Source organism: Jaculus jaculus, chromosome 10 (genome assembly GCF_020740685.1).
Source record: "Jaculus jaculus isolate mJacJac1 chromosome 10, mJacJac1.mat.Y.cur, whole genome shotgun sequence".
In the NCBI taxonomy this organism is placed as follows: Eukaryota; Metazoa; Chordata; class Mammalia; order Rodentia; family Dipodidae; genus Jaculus; species Jaculus jaculus.
The window spans coordinates 4,858,624-4,873,067 of NC_059111.1; the positions used below are offsets into that span (position 1 = coordinate 4,858,624).

Sequence of the window (14,444 nt, forward strand, 5' to 3'; positions counted from 1 at the left end):
CCTGTTGTGATGTACTATGGTTGTAAGCTGTGGGAATCACCTTCTGTCAAGGGCACCCTGCTTTGGAGTAGACAGACATACAGCCCTGACACTTGGGCTCTGTGAAAATAAGCAGGACCTATGGCTGCAGGGTAAACTCAACTCTGGCTTTCATTGGAAGTCCACCCACCACACAGCCCCAGCCTGTTCCTTCTGCTTTAGCCAGACTGGAGGAAAATGTGTTCTGGAATGAGACGTTCCTTACTATCGGGCCTTGGCAGACTAGATGACTCAAGCCAGCAAACAAACATTCCAAGCATTTGTCCTGGAGCCATCAGTTCTCTCCCGTGGCCCAGTTGGTCTGCATACAGTCTGAGAATACAGCCTTCATGATGGGATCCTCTGTGGCCAGATCATCCAACTGAAAGAATTGCTAATTAACTTGTTTTAGATAAAATGTGGCCTAGAGTGTCAAAATTTTTTGAATGCTTTAAGGTTTTGTTTTTAATCTTGCAATTTGAGTTGTTCTGATTTGGGGCAAAGCACAGTGGAAAAGAGGCTACATAACCTTGTGTGCTTTGACATAGTCAGGACATGCTGGGATAATACTACTACTACTACTAATAATAATAATGCTGGGATAATATGCCTTTATTAGTTAGCATATGTTGGTGGTGTGGGGATGACCATGGCTATGATAATGTCAAATTGTTTATAGATCAATTCTTTCCTGCAATAGCAGACTAAACTTTTATACTGTATTTTTATTTATTTATTCATTCAAGTAGAGGGAGACAGAGAGAGAGATTGAGAGAGAATGGGTACACCATGGCTTCTGACCGCTGCAAATGAACTCTAGGTGCATATGCTACTTTGTGCATCTAGCTTTATGTGGGTACTGGGGAGTCGAACCCAGGTTGTTAGGCTTTGCAGCCAAGTGCCTTAATAGCTAAGCCATCTCTCCAGCCCCTCATACTTATATTTGTCTCCAAGACAGGCAGCCAAACTTCCAGAAAGGCAGGCCCTCTGACTTACAAAAAATATGGTTTGGAGGATGCTGGATGCCCTTAGGCCATCCTTTGCTCTCTCTTGATTTCTCTTCTAATGAAAGTTGAAACGCTTGTGGGGAAACTGCATGACTTCTTCAGAGCCGGGCCCCCCAGGGGCAACGAGGGGCAACATGGAGCCAAACCCACATCTTCCTTGATTTTGCTCCATGGAGAAATGTCATTCTTCTCGTGGTGACCCCACATTTTCCTTTATTTATTTATTTACAAGAGAGAGGGTGGGGGGAGTATATGCACCAGGGCCTCTAGCCACTACAAATGAACTCCAGATGCATATGCTACCTTGTGCATCTGGCTTATGTGGGTACTGGGGGATTGAACTTGGGTCCTTAGGCTTCTCAAGCAAGTGCCTTAACCACTAAGCCATCTCTCCAGCCCAAGGTTTGACTGTTTTTTTTTTTTGCTGTAGGCAGAAGGGAGACTAGCAAGCTGGCTTGCCTCAGCTACTCTGGAATTCTAGAAATTCAAATAAAAACAGTACCATTGTTTGACGTATGAAGTTCCTTCTCCTAGCACTTCCCTCAGGAAGGAAGACTTAGAAGTGGTTCTGTTCTGTTCTGTTTTTGTTTTGTTTTGGGACAAGGTTTTGCTCTGTTGTCTAGGCTGGCTTTGAACTCCTAGGCTCAAGCAATCCTTCTGCCTCAGCCTCCCAAGTAGCTGGGACTGCAGTCATGTTCCTCTTTACCTAGCAATGTTGAAGACTGTGTGTGTCCCCAGCCTTCTCCAGCACAGTCCCCTGTTCTCTGCTATCTGCATCTCTTCACTTCCAGAGTGTAAGCAGGGATTTCTTCTGCCATGGATCCTGTCTATCTATCTGTACACACACACACACACACATATATATATTTATGTATAGATAAACATATGTACATACATACATGCATATATATATAAAACCAACTATATATATATATATATAATATAATGTATATATATATATATATATATATATTATATATATATGTATATTGTTGTTGGTTTTTTCGAGGTAGGGTTTCACTCTAGCCCAGACTGAACTGGAATTCACTATGTAGTCTCAGGGTGGACTTGAATTCATGGTGATCCTACCTCTGCCTCCTGAGTGCTGGGATTAAAGGCAGGCCCCACCATGCCCAGCAATCTATCTATCTATCTATCTATCTATCTATCTATCTAAAGTTTTATTTATTTGAGAGAGAGAAAGAGACAGAGAGAGAGGGAAAGAGAGAGAGAGAGATTGAGAATGGGCATGCCAGGGCTTCCAGCCACTGTAAACGAACTCCAGATGTGTGCACCCCCTTGTGTGTCTGGCTTACATGGGTTCTGGAGAATGGAGCCAGGATCCTTTGGCTTTGCAGGCAAATGCCTTAACCACTAAGCCATCTCTCTAGCCCCCTATCAATGTATTTTTGAGGCAAGATCTCTCTAACCCTGGCTGACCTGGAACTCACGCTGTTTCTCAGACTGGCCTCGAACTTATGGTGACCCTCCTACTTTAGCCTCCTGAGTGCTGGAGTTATAGGTGTGAGCTACCACATCTGGCTTATTTTGTCATCCACAAAACATCTGTTTGGAAAGTGAAAGGGGCCAACCCTGGTTTGATGCTTTTTCTCATGGTTGGCAACTGTTTGCTGAGTGTGTACTTCCTACAGTCCTCCCTGGGAGGCAGATGAGCGACACTTGGTCTGGACCTCTCCTGTAGGGAGAGCTCCCCCTTTGGCTCCCATGAGACTCCCCGGCTCCTCCTGACACCCGTCATCTCCTTTTCCCCTTCTCCATTGGGTGAGCCTTCCACTTCCTGGCACTGAGTGAGGGCACCTCACGTTCCTTCTGTTTCTCTTCACCTTCCTCCCTGACACTGCCCGCATGTCCCTTTGCCACCGTGCATTTCTGGTGTAAACTCCCCCGTGGCCTCAGGTTCCACAGAGCCCTCAGCCACTCACGTGGAAATGGCCTCTCTCCTTGCCATACCTACTTTGCTTCCCACAGCCTCCAGCCTGGAAACCCCCTCATGACCCATGTCTAGCCCCTCAGTCTTAGGAGCTCTGGAAACGTCTTTCTCCCTCATCCTTCTTGTGCACCCCCCTTTCCTGGTTGGGCCGACTCAGGTATCCAGGGCCACTGGGGTGCAGCCTGTTTGGGACGTGCATATCCACCCCCCAGCCCATCAACCTTGCTAGCCTGCCTGATTTCGCGCTTGAGAGGTACTCAGAACCCAGACCTCTCCTACTCAGGCAAGCAGACCCAGTTGGTGAGCGCCATTCACACATGGTCCAGACTGATTGCTGCCAGAGGATCAAGTCCTCCACTTGGACTCCAGAGTCACTGGCTGCCTCATTTGGCTTCTCTTTTGCTCCCTCTCTCTCTTTTTGTTGTTTGCTTTAATATTATAAAGGGGAGCCAGGCGTGGTGGCTCATGCCTTTAATCCCAGAAGTAGGGGGATCTCATGAGTTCAAGGCCACACTGAGATGACAGTGAATTCCAGCTCAGCTTGGGCTCCAGTAATAGCCTACCTCAAAACAACAACAAAAATACTATACAGGGGATTTATTAGACTGGCTTACAGGACACAGGCTGGGTGGTCCAACAATAGATGTTTGGAGGTTAGACAGGCTGAGAACCCAGCAGCTGCTCACCCTACGAGGCTGGGTGCCTCACCTGACCCAATCTGGCACAAAAGGCCTGGAGGTTTCCTGGAGAGCGGTGGGTCTTCTGTCCTCGTTAGAAGGCTGAAGACACTGGGTTCCGATGTCCACAAAGGCTGGCAGCAGTGGGGGAAGTGGACGGACTGTTGGGCACAAGCCAAGGGCCTCTCTTTTCTTGTTTCTCTTGTCCTTTTATGTTGCCACCTTGACTGATTGTTCAAGTGTCGATGTCAGTCACTATGCTTGCAAACATTTACTTAATATGAGTTGTGTGACATTTCCATAGCTGTTTTTTAAAATTTATTTTATTATTATCTCATTATCTTAGAGAGAGAGAGCTACTGTGAACGGATGGCAGATGCATACACCGCCTTGTGTGCATGTGTGACATTGCATGTTTGTGTCACTGCTTCTGGCTTCGTGGGACCTGGAGGTTTGAACATATGTTCTTAGGCTTCACAGGTAAATGCCTTAACCGCTAAGCCATCTCTCTTTTCAGGGAGTGACAGTGGGGTGGAGTGGGTGTCCTGCTCTTGATTTTATACCCGAGAAAACTAAACTGAGGCTCAGAAATGACAACATTTTGCTTCCCCTCTCACAGCTAGCAACATAAGGCCATTTCCTGGAGTGGACCTAAACTAGGGCCTGAGGCCTGGCATTTTAGTCCCATTCCTGACACCACTAGCTGGGTGACCTTAGTGAGGTCTTTTCCTGCCTCTCTGCAGACAAATCAGCTTCTAATAAACTCTCTCTCTCTCTCTCTCTCTCTCTCTCTCTCTCTCTCTCTCTCTGTGTGTGTGTGTGTGTGTGTGTGTGTGTGTGTGTGTGTGTGTGTGTGTGAAGTTGCTAACTGGGGCGAACAAGGCTGCTGGGAAGAGTGGAGGGGGACTGAGATCAGGGTTGGGGGATGCTTCCTGGAGGAGGGGACTTGGAGAGGCCAGGATCCGGAAGATAGCCCGGGATGGCGGAGAGCTTGTGGGGAAGGGAGAGGACAAAGTGGGCGGCGGTGGGTGCAGACGTGCTGGTCGTGGGGCAGGAGTGCCCGGGCTGGTCCTGGAGTTCCCGGTTCGGCTCCTCCTCCCGGGAGGGCGGGGCGCGGGCCGGGGCGGTCTCCTGGCGGCGCGGCGGCCGCGGCACTCTGGCTGGGCTCTGCAGGCTGCAGCGCGCGCGAGACCCGGGAGGCGGCGGCCGTAGGTGAGCGCGGAGCGGCTGCGGGGTGGGTGTGCGCGGGGAGCCGGGCCGGGGGTGGGGGGCGAGCTGGAGTGATGCCCGGGAACCCCAGGGGCTCCAGATCCTCCCTTTGCGCAGTGCTCAACCTGGGAGTCCGTCCTCCGAGCCCTGGGCGCCGCCGGGGCTGGAGCTGCGCTCGGCCCTGCTGGGACACCGTGGCGATTCCTGGTGACCCAGCAGCGCCCGTGCTCCCGGTGACAGCTGCGCGCGATGCACACGGAGCCCCTCAGTCCGGGGCCTCACCCAGTCGCCTTCACCCTTCCATGCTCTTGCAAACCATTCCTGCGGTCGCCCCCGTGTCCCTGGCCCTGCGCACCAATGCCTGGTCCCGGCCACCCCCAAAGCTCAGCTCTGGCCACCTTGGAGCGCATTTCTTCTCCTTCCCAGGGATTTTTCCAAGTTGCATCACGATTTGGCCCCTAGACAGGTGTTGGCTTTCGTGTTGGAGTTAGTTTCGCAGAATGTTAAGAACTTAGTGTATTTGGTCTGTGCGCGCCCCTTCACCCCCTGGTGCCTTGCTGACTCCGCCGCACATCTGCTCCAAACACGTGGATGTTCTTTAAGGGGGTCACTGGCTCTCAAAGTGGGCTGCATACCTGGAGAGTTCAAACAAAAACGAACATTGGCACCTTTGTCCCATCCGCAGGCGTCCTGGGGACCCGGGGTTATGGTGTGACTTTTTGTTTTGAGGTATGGTCTCATGCTAGCCCAGGCTGACCTGGCAGTCACACTGTAGCTCCATGCTTGCCTCGAACTCACAGTGATCCTCCTATTTCTGCCTCTTCAGTGCTGGTATTAAAGGCGCGTGTCACCACTCTGGGCTCAGTGGGATTTTTAAGAAATATTTTAAAAAATATTTATGTGAGAGAGAGAGAATGAATGGATATGCCAGAGCCTTCTGCCACTGCAAATGAACTTCAGACATATGTGCCACTTTGTGCACCTGGCTTCAAGTGGGCACTAGGGAATCCAACCTGGGCCATCAGGCTTTGCAAGAAGTCTGCTGCAAATGAACTCCAAGTGCATGTGTCATTGTGTATCTGGCTTACCTGGGTACGGGGGTATCTAACCAGGGATGGTTAGGCTTTGCAGACATGCACCTTAACCACTGAGCCATCTCTCCAATCCCATGGGGACTTTTAAAAGCACCCCTGGTGAGTGCAGTGGGTTGGAGATGAGCTGGCCACGTGCTCCAGGCCTGAGGCTGCCTCACCCACCCTTCACCCTAGAAGTCTGTGAACCACGCTTCTCAACCTCAGACCGCAGATGGTGCCTTTTCCAAAAAGGTCCCTTTGTTCCTACCTCTCTGTTGACAGTAAATATTTCCCAGGCACTTTCTACCTTGGAGGTAGGAGTGTGGACCTTAAGACCTCAGGTACCTTGCCAGGGTCAAGGTTATAATACAGGGTTATTCTATTAGGAGAAATCAAGTGAGTTTTACCTGTCATATTTGGAAAGGATCTTAGTCAAAAGGAGGTAAAATGCTTAGGAATTAGTGAGCTCTTGGAGACACTCCATCCCTCCACACAAGTCATTAGAGGTACTGACTTTTTTTTTTCCCCCCCGAGGTAGGGTCTCACTCCAGCCTAGGCTGACCTGGAATTCACTATGTAGTCTCAGGGTGGCCTCGAACTCACAGCCTCCTACCTTAGCCTCCCGAGTGCTGGGATTAAAGGCGTGCACCACCACACCTGGCTAAGGTAATGACTTTTGCATACATGTGGGGAATTTTCCTTTAAGAAGTAAAGCTGATGAGACCTTTCTGGTTTTGTGGTTGATATTTGTGTTTAATGCGCGTATGTTTGAGAGTTAAAGTGATTCTCACTCAAGTCCTTTACGAGTGACACTGTAAAGTAATATCTGAGTTAGGGTATACCTTACATAGCATGGCATATCTGAGGGACACCTCAGCACCTTGTCAAGTGATCTGGAAAATGATAGGATTAAGGAAACATTGAACATATGGTGTATATTAACTGAGTGTTATCATATGTGTTTTATGAAGAAAGGAGTTCCAGTGTCCATCCTGGCTGTCAGAGGATTGTCTGGGGATGGAGGTTAGTTTTCTTCTTTTCTCCCAGTGTGTGTGGTGTTTCTTCAGTTCTCACCTGGCCACAAATCAGAGGTGCTGGCCCTGTACAATTCTCTCAGCAGCGGAAGGACAGTCTTTCAAGAATTCCTTCCACAAGTAGAGAAATGTTTGAATTCATTTCAAGCTCCTAACATGATTCAGAAGAAAGGCCATGGTAGGTGTGGTGGCGCACACCTTTAGTCCCAGCCCTCGGGCAGCAGAGGAAAGAGGATTGCTGTGAGTTCGAGGCCAGTCTGAGACTACATAGTGAATTCCAGGTCAGCCTGGGCTAGAGTGAGTACAATCATTTTGGAACATTAAAAGTGACGTAGTTTTGCCCTCTTGGTCTCTTGTTCCTGTCTCCCAGTACCATGCCTTTTCCTGTTCACTTGCTGGAAGCGTGACCTGTGGGGGAGTCATCTTTATTATCTTGGCCCTGGCTGGGGGATGGAGGTTACGTGGAGTGTATGGGCTCACAGGGTGGCCTCTGACCTGAATCTTCACCCTCTGGGGAACAAGACCATATGGAAAACATTTGTGTGTGTGTGTGTGTGTGCGTGCACACACATGTGTACCAGGCCTACAAAACGAAGTGAGCTGTTGACTAGTTTGCTAACTTGTGACCCATGTTTCCATCTTGGGAGGGTTTATATGAAGACTTCTTGAACTTTTGGTGTCTGAGCAGTTGGGCCAGGATGGCAATAGGAATACTGTGATACAGTAATACATTCTGCCCCCGCACCCAGTGGGTATCAGAATGTGGGCCTAAGAAGATAAACTAAAGCATTTCTTGGGGCTAGAGAGATGGCTTAGTGGTTAGGCACTTGCCTGTGAAGCCTAAGGACCCCGGTTCGGGGCTTGATTCCCCAGTACCCATGTAGGCCAGATGCACAGGTGGCACATGCATCTGGAATTCATTTGCAGCGGCTAGAAGCCCTGGTGTGCCCATTTTCTCTCTCTGTCTCTCTCAAATAAGTAAAATAAAAATAAACAAAAGACAACAAAAAAAGCATTTCTCGCTTTGCAATAACAGCTATAATATTCTAAACTGACTAGAAGAAAGAGAAGAAAAATATGAAGGAGCAATCAGGGTAGACTTCTTCTTGGGGAAGGGGCATACAGCATCCAGACCAGAACTTTGGCTCATTTGAGAGACCTTTGGTTGTGCTATACCGAGTCATTTATTAGCATGGCTTCTATCTTCTTGTGTGTGTGTCTTCAAGTTAATTTGCTCAGACTGGTGGACTGAGGGATAACAAAACTTAATGTGTTCCTTGACTCTTGTCCCCTGAAACCCGTTCATCTAAGAGATGCCGTTAACTTGTTGAAAAGGCTCAGCTGAGTTGTGTCTTTCTGTCCTTCTCCTCCCTGGTCCTTGTGCCAAAGGGCAGAGCCATGGCCGAGAGGTTGGCATCAGAGGAGAAAAACAAAGTTCAAGGGGATTGAAAATTGGGTAATTTTCCCTGAATGACCAAGCACTTACTTTATTCTGTCATGTGACATGGCTGTTATCGTGAAACAAAGTTGTGCATGAAAATCCTGAAAAAGAAAAATAAATAAATAAATAAAGGGAAGGAGTTTGATGGGGGATAGCACCAGGGGCTGAGTGGCCTGCATGAGGCAGGAAGCTTGCAGGAATATTCAAATTCTCCCATGTCAATCCGCTTTACCTTGTTTCTTCATGTGCCTTTCTCCCTCCCTCCCTCTTCCCTTCCTCCCTTCCTCCCTCCTTCCCTCTGTCCCCTATACCAATATCATTTTCTTTTGTGGGGGTGGAGTGGGCAGGCAACCACAAGGTCTCTGTAGCTCTGTCTGACCTTGAACTTGAGATCCTCCTGTCTCAGTCCCCAAATGTGGGTACCTACATGTCCTGTCACATGAAGGCATGTCATTTGTTTGTTGTTACTCATTAAGTATTTCAGAGGCTCCTATGATTGGAGAGCTGTCTTCCCTGCCAAGTTTTTTGTTAACAAAATACAGTCCCTACCTTAAAAAGCCTGTGGTCAAACTATGGGGCACTATAGACTTACTCGAGTACTCATGATCAAGATGGGCACAGAGGATGGCGGGCACCATAGGGCACCTGTGGAGTCTTCCTTCAGTGCATTGGTGCTTTGGTACAGCAAGCATAGAGACACTTTCCTGGGGCTGGGCTCGGGGGATGGCTCAGTGGTTAAAAGCTCTTGCTTGCAAAGCCTGATGGGCTGGGTTCACTTTTCTAGCCTGGCAGGCATTTGTTTGCAGTAGCATGAGACTCTGGTGTGTGTGTGTCCCCCCCCCCCAGTAAAAAAAATAATAAAACAAAGAAACCCTTTCTTCAGGTAGTTCTTGGCACAGTTGTTCTTTTTAAGTAGAGCTGATTCAGAAATTCTGTTCTCAGTGACTTGATTTTTTTTTTTTTTTTTAATATCAGTCTTCTTAGGTCTGGATTGATTTCTTGTTTCCTGGAAGTAAAGACACTAAAACCCTTGCCATCTTGTGGTCCCCTGGCAACTTCTGTGGGCTCCTTTTCTAAGCCTCTTAAAGGAGAAGGGTAGCTTCAGATATTTAGAAAGGTTCTGTATGGCCCTGAGTTCTAGGTTAGAGAGACATCCACTCTACCTTTCTTTAGGCTCCATGAACCTCCGAGCTCTGGAAATAATTGGTGGTTGGGTAAGAGATTAAAAACAAAACTCAGTGTTGGGCTTTCTGGGGTACAATGAAGCTTTGCACATCCAATTCCTGCTTGTGTGATACTTGCAACCAAAACACAACTGGCTGCATAGTAATTACTTTGAGCTCTTAAAATTGCAGGTAGTCAGGGCTTAGAGGCTAGGTGGCACTATGATTAGTGGAGAGGAGGTGACAACTGGGTTCATGAATGAGTGGTTGTCACTACTGTGGGTCCTTGCACAGTGTTTCAACCCCAGGTTCAACTCTAGGGAAGGCTGTCAGGAGGGTATCCATGGTGTTAGAGTTCAGGATTATAGCACAAGGCATGTTGTATGAACACAGAATAGTTCTGCCAGTCTGGCTGGTAGACTGTGTTTACAGGGTGGAGTTTATTCCTTGCTGCCCAATTGCGGGGTTTTCTGCTTGCATTCAGTAAAGTTTGAAGTGTTTCAGGGCATAATTTTGTAGCTTTTAGATATGTAAGACCACTTTATTATTATTATGTTTAATATTTTTATTTGAGAGGAGAGAGAGAGAATGGGCACTCCAAGGCCTCATGCTGCAGATCAGATGCATGTCTTACTTTGTGTACCTGGATTTATGTGGGTATTGCGGAGTTGAACCTGGGTTGGTGGGCTTCGCAAGCAAATACCTTTAACATCTCCTCAGTCCTATTGTTACAGGGTCTTGTGTGTATCCCAGGCTGACCTGTAATACAATATGTAACCAAGGATTTCCTTGAACTTTTGATTCTTCTGCCTCCATCTCTCCAGTGTTGAGATTACAGGTATGTGTCACCATACCCACTTTATGCAGTGTGAACAATGTGTGTTTGTGTGTGTGGGGGGGCACATACACAGTGTGGGTGTGGAAGTCAGAAGATGAATTCAGGTGTCTTCTTGCCTTCTACCTTGTTTGAGGCAGGGTCTGCCATTGCTCACCAACACGTTGACCAGACTAGCTGGTCCACAAGCTTCTGGGGAGAGTTTCCTTCCTGTGGGCATGCTGGGGTTGTAGATGCATGCTACTGTGTCCAGTGTCCAGCTATTTGAGGGTCCTGGGGATCCGAAATTGGGCTGTTCATGATTGTGCAGCCAGTGTTTTTTACCCACTGAGCCACCACCTCAGCTCTGACCTCTAGGTTTTCTGTCCGTGTGTTTTGTTGTACTTGGACACACTCTGCTTTCCCTTGCTCAGGATATGCCTACTGTGATGGGACTCCTCTCAGAAGTCCTGTGACTCAGAGCTGGAGAGAGGGCTTAGCGGTTAAGGAGCTTGCCTGCTAAGCCTCAGTACCCCTGTCTCTCTCTATCCTGCTCTTTCTAAAACAACAACAATAATAATAAAGAGGTCCTGTGACCCAGTGAGAACATTGTGAATCCTGTTTTCCAGGGGAGGAAGGTGGCTTGTGATATCTGGGCACCAGGTGCCCAGGGGCAGTTTGAAGAGTCCAACTTGAACTGTCAGAATCACAGCACTGGGGTTCTTATGACTTGATTACAAAGGAAAAAAATGTCTTAGCCATGAAGAGGTTCTATGAAGTAATATATACCCTTGAACTTCATTGTTGGGGCATTGCTAGCTTTAAAATTTATTTATTTAGGGCTGGAGAGATGGCTTAATGGTTAAGCGCTTGCCTGTGAAGCCTAAGGACCCCAGTTCAAGGCTCGATTCCCAGGACCCACATTAGCCAGATGCACAAGGGGGCGCATGTGTCTGGAGTTCGTTTGCAGAGGCTGGAGGCCCTGGCGCACCCATTCTCTCTCTCTCTCTGCCTCTTTCTCTCTCTGTCTGTCGCTCTTAAATAAATAAATAAAAGTAAAATATATTTTTAAAAATTTTATTTATTTATTTGAGAGAGGCAGATAGAATGGGTGTACCAGAGTTTCTTGCTACTGTGAACAAACTCCAGACACATGTGCCACATTGTGCATCTGGCTTTAAGTGTGTACTGGGGAATTGAACGTGGGTCTGAACACTTTACAAACAAGCACTTTAACCTCTGAGCCATCTCCCCAGCCATTTAAAAGTTATTTATTTGCATTGGTAGCTTTTAAAGGAAGGTGGAAAAAACCCTTTTGAATCTTTTTAAAACAGTGTGAGAGGCAGCTGAGAAGTGGATGAGCCTCTCTCCCTGATCTAATCATGTGGCCAAGGCCCTGGGAAGTTTGCTTAGAGTCGAGATGAGGGAGATTTAGGAGGTGGAGAGGAACTGCTACAGAAAGAATGGAGGGGTGGCTCTTGGTACCTAGGAGGCAGAGGCTGGGCATGCTATTGGGTTTTTAGGACAGTCCACACAGAAAAGCTTGATTGGTCCCAAATGCCAATTGGGACACCCTGTCAAGGTGGACCCACCAACCATGGGAGTTCTCTCATCCCAGAGCTTTCTTTTTTTTTTTTTGTTGTTGTTCATTTTTATTTATTGAGAGTGACAGAGAGAAGAGAGAGAGAGAGAATGGGCACGCCAGGGCTTCTAGCCACTGCAAACGAACTCCAGATGCGTGCGTCCCCTTGTGCATCTGGCTAACGTGGGTCCTGGGGAATCGAGTCTCGAACTGGGGTCCTTAGGCTTCACAGGCAAGCGCTTAACCGCTAAGCTATCTCTCCAGCCCGAAAGCTTTCCTAAGTATGGCGGGAAGTGTAGCACTTCACCTTTTTATCCTGCTTGTGGGTTGCGATGCTGGTGCCTCCTCTCCCCCAGTGGGAAAAACTACTTTACCCTGCACTAAGCATTTCCTTTATTTGTAATAGCTGCTTCATTTACATACAAATAACCTTGCTACCTTCAAGTCTCCATAGTTAAATAGCAGCCTTTGGGGAAGACCCCAGGTGGAGTAGCCTGGGGCTGGTTACAGACCAAGGACATTTATTCTCTGGAAAAGAGCAGATCGTGAGTTCTATCGTATCTCGTATCTCCCGTTGTTCCAGGGTGCTAGCAAATACTGTAGCTCTTTGGGAGGGAAGGTCCTAGCATGATTTCAAAGATTAGCCTTGGAAAACGTTTCTTGGGGCTGTTGGCGATCATACCTGTCTTGCCTGTGTGAGCCACGCACTCTACCACTGAGCTCCACCCCCAACCACCAGCTGCCTTTGGCAAGTGTTTTCAGAAGCTGTGGTTCATAGGTGATCTCAGAACGACAGGCACGACTGTGGGACTGTGGGTGGTCAAACCAGCTCTGGAAACAGCCTCCAAAGCTGCATGAATTTGGAGGTGGTGTGGCCCAGTGGTTAGGAAGGTGAGGCGAGAGTGCAAGTTACCCCTGAGCAAGCCACCTGACCCCTTGTGCCTCAGTGTCCTGGACTGTACAACTGAAGAGCCTACTGATGGCAGCCCCTACCGGAAGCTCCGTGTGCGGGTGAAGTCGCCCCGAAGTGACCGCGAAGATGGAAGCGGAACTGAGTTGTTAGCAAACGGTGTACTCCTTTTGTCTTGGCTCGCAGCATGTTTACTGGTGCCCAGGGAAGGAAGGGATTGCTTCTGATTTGGGGTCATTTTGGTGTTAAATACATACAGCATGAAGATTGCATTTCAGTGACATTATTCACAGTTTCATGCCAGCATCCCTGCTCTCTAATTCTAAAACTTTTCCACCTCCAAACACAACCCCTGTTCCTGATAAGGGAGAAGGTAGTGACTGACCCCTTCTGTCTAATATTCTGAAGTTTCAGGAAAATGTATTTCATCCAGTATGTGGTATTTGTGTCTGGAGTCTAATGTTCTCCAAGCTCATCTCCACAATGGAACCTCACTTGTGCCAGCGATTCAGCACCCCCTCCCCCAGTGTCTTTCTGTAGGGTACCCAGAAATTACGTTTCATCAGACCTGTTGTGTCCCATTTTCGGGTTTTAAAGTGTCTGCTTTTCATTATTTATTTTGGTCCTTTTGGGCCCACCTTACGTTTTCCACTCTTCTAATGCAGCGACCAGTAATACTGGGGCAGATAACTCCTGCCAGCCTCCCCCAGACCCTGCTGGGGAAGAGACTTCCTAGGGTGCTTTATTTCTGCTGGAGAACCAGCCCTGGGAACACCCACAGAGACAGCCCCCACCCCCACCCCAGTTCACTTCCCCAGGACACCATGGCAGGTTTTCAAAACAAGTGTCTGGATAACACCCACCGGGACCCCTTTATTCCTTGGTTTAAAAGCTCTGGGCCATGAGAAGTGGTCCTCAATTAAGTCGTTTAATAAAACCCCTCCCTGCGTTTTAAAGCATTCTTAGGACCTGTTTACATTGAACGCCACTGGAGCTTCTAAATGAGGAGCTGTGGAGTGAGTGATCTTTAACCTGTGACTTTAATAATATCCTTTCTTTTAGGCTTCAGATGGAGGCCTGGCGAGGTTTGCAGCTTGCCGTTGACCCAGGGACAGGGATGGGGGTGGAGGGAGAGAGTGGAGGGTTAGTCAACACACTGTTGACTGTGTGCTCCTCCCTCAGAAGCCTCTGGAAGAAGACTGTACCTAAGAGAAGCGTGGAAGTGCATAGACATGTAAAAAGTAGCTCACTAGAGACTGGGCTGAAAGCCGGAAGCCTTCCACCTGGGAAGAACAGCCCTTCCTCCTCCAACCTGTTCCCAAGTTGGGGATTTAGAGGAAGGTTAAGGAGGGCCGTCCGCCTGAGGCTCTGGGCTTTTCAGTCCCCACCTGGTTGGAGGCTGCCTCAGGGAGTCTGCTCTTTGCTCTGATTGTGGAGAGGTGAGTGTAGCAAGCAGGATTCTCACTGGTTTACCTGTGGGGAAAATTGAGGCATTACTGCAGAGGGGTGTCTGGGGAGAGGTGGTGTCCTCAGATAGAGCAAGTTCTACCTTAGCCTTCTTCAGA

The 14,444-nt window shown here is 48.3% G+C and overlaps 1 protein-coding gene across 1 annotated transcript in view; it reads left to right on the forward strand.

The window, feature by feature from the left end:
* Positions 1-4,811: 4,811 nt before the first annotated feature.
* Positions 4,812-14,444, forward strand: part of Cgnl1 (cingulin like 1) — a 165,283-nt gene continuing 155,650 nt past the window's right edge. Inside the window, exon 1 of the mRNA XM_004662497.2 lies at positions 4,812-4,865. The gene's annotated coding sequence lies outside the window, so the exon portion shown is untranslated. The remainder of the gene's footprint in view (positions 4,866-14,444) is intronic.